Below are 2,568 nucleotides of genomic sequence, written 5' to 3' on the forward strand. Positions count from 1 at the left end.
CCCCACCTAACCACCACCTCAAGAACACACAGTCTTTCCTGACAGGCCACGTTTCCAGAAACGAGCTGACCTGGCCCAGGTTCTCACCTTAATGTCAGCACCAGAAAGGTCATCTTTAGCCATGATCAAGTCATCCAGAGTTACATCATCAGCCAGCGTCATCCTGCTTGTGTGAATCTGAAAGATGCGCTTCTTAGTCTTTTCATCAGGCAGGGGGAACTCGATCTTTCTGTCGATGCGGCCTGCAGGTATAAAAAGTTTTTAGCCACAGCCCCATCCAGGGCGGGCCCTACCTTGGCTCAGAAAGAGGCCTCAGCCCATCGCCTTTACACGTGCAGTTTCGGTCAGACAGGATTCTGAGGGAAGGACATCCAAATCTTAAAAAGTGAACATTCGTTTTTATAGTGTAAGTTTCTACATATGAATTCACCTCATTTAAAAGAAATCCTCTTTCCTTTTTAGCTTCAGAAATAAATGAAAGAAGCAATTCCCAAATGACACAAATTATATAAACACATTAATTCTCCATGATGAAACAAAAGAAATTTAACCTGGTCTGATAAGTGCTGGATCCAAAGTTTCTATTCGGTTTGTGGCCATAATAACTTTCACATCTCCCCTTGAATCAAATCCATCCAACTGGTTCAACAGTTCCAACATTGTTCGCTGAATTTCTCTCTCGCCACCAGAATTTGAGTCGTATCTTTGGGAAAGAAGAGCAGAAGAAGGAATGAAGACCCAACCGATCTGCTAATGGGGCATTACAGCAGAGACCTCATCATGACAAAACACCTCAACATTCCTTTCTCAGCCTAAATGTCACTCCCTTCATTGTTCTAGCAAAAGAACCAGCACCCCCTGTTATGGTCTGAGTGTGTCCCCCAAAATTTGTGTGTTGAAACTTAATTCCCACTGTGGTGGTACGGCAGAGCCTTATCAGGCATGGAGTCGTGCCTTATAAAGAACTGGAGGGATCTAGCTTAGGCTTGTTATGCTCTTCAGCCCTGTGAGGACACAGTGTTTGTCCCTCTGGAGAAAAGAACAATCAAGGTGTCATCTTGGAAGCAGAGAGCAGCCCTCACTAGACACCAATGCCAGCACCTTGATTCTTGGACTTCCCAGCCTCCAGAAATGTAAGAAATATATTTCCATTCTTCATAAATTACTCAGTCTATGACATTTTGTTATAGCAGCAAAAATGGACTAAGACACCCCCTACCCCATCAGCCAAGATACAGATCATATTTCTTCAGAGCAGTTTCTGTGCCTGAAATTGTATCATTTATTTTACCTCCATGTTTGGTGTCCTATCTCTCAACCGGACTGTGAGCACCTTGAGGGCAAGCTTCTGCCCTTGTGCTCACAGCTGTGTCCCCAGAGTCCAGATGGTCCTGGCTCAGGGTGAGCCTGGCTCAAAACATGGCTATTCACGACTGACCAATCTCGAGACTTTCACAGCTCCTAGGTAGTGGTTACCTGGCCCCCAGGAGTGCAGAGTCTAAAGCATCCATAGAGGGCAAGGCACAGCAAGAACTGTGGCCACAGGGAGAGCCCAGAGAGCGTTCATTCTCAGAGAAGAGCTATGCAGTATTGCCTCTAAACAACACAAAATATATATGAGAAACTCTACCTTTTTGTCCCAATGGCATCGATTTCATCGATAAACACGATAGAAGGTGCATGTTCTTCAGCAACTCGAAACAATTCCCGTACAAGTTTGGGCCCATCACCTAGGTACTTCTGAATGAGTTCAGAGCCAACCACTCTCAAGAAGGTGGCTGAGGTTTGGTTTGCTACTGCTTTGGCTAACAAGGTTTTACCTATTTTAGATAAAAAGATAAGGTTTTAAGTTAAAAATGCTATCATTACTATCTTAAACACCAAAATTGGGCAGGCCCCACTGATGAAATGGCACACACCATTCAGGTGTCCTGACATTCTGTTCTCCTAAATAGGTAAGAGGAAATTTAGAAAAATCTATGTTTTGATTATTTTGAACTGTTTTCCTAAATAGTTCTGACATCATAATGTCAGAAAATACTTGGTTATTTTCAAACCTTGATCCAAATTTTCCTCTAAAGAACTGTAAACTATAATTGCCTGTGGGCAGAACTGCTCTGTACCAATGACCCTGCCTGCCCAGCAATTTTTTTTTTACTGCAGCCCCTTTAGTGCCAGTGCCCTGCAGAAGGCCTGTGGCTGAGGGTCCGGAGGCTGCGTTCCGGCTCCAGCCCTGTTACCAGCTCAACTCCCAGAGCTACTAGGGCCTTGGGCTGGTCACTTGCCTTTCTGAAACATTTCCTAAGCTGTAAGATGAGAGGCTGCAATAGAGTGATCTCTTCTGGCTCCAGGCCTCTGGGTACAGGTATCCCCCAGTCCCGCCAGTGTGGGCACCCCTCAGCTAGCACAGATCCTCTTAGAAACACAGCGTCAATTCTTCAAGCAAATGACTGCTCTTCCTTTGTAATTTCCATAGCAATGAACTGCTGAGTCCTGGGCTCTACAACTAACTCAGGCCAACTTATTGCATAATAAACCAAATATATATAAATTTTTATCTTCATTCAC

General features: G+C 44.5%; 1 protein-coding gene across 1 annotated transcript in view; it reads left to right on the top strand.

Annotated features, from left to right (window-relative positions):
- The window catches only part of NRDE2 (NRDE-2, necessary for RNA interference, domain containing), a 77,229-nt gene that overhangs the window by 73,498 nt on the left and 1,163 nt on the right, over positions 1 to 2,568 (top strand). The gene's annotated exons all lie outside the window — the stretch shown is intronic.

This window comes from Propithecus coquereli, unplaced genomic scaffold (assembly GCF_000956105.1).
Source record: "Propithecus coquereli isolate 6110/MARCELLA unplaced genomic scaffold, Pcoq_1.0 Scaffold152, whole genome shotgun sequence".
Classification (NCBI taxonomy): Eukaryota; Metazoa; Chordata; class Mammalia; order Primates; family Indriidae; genus Propithecus; species Propithecus coquereli.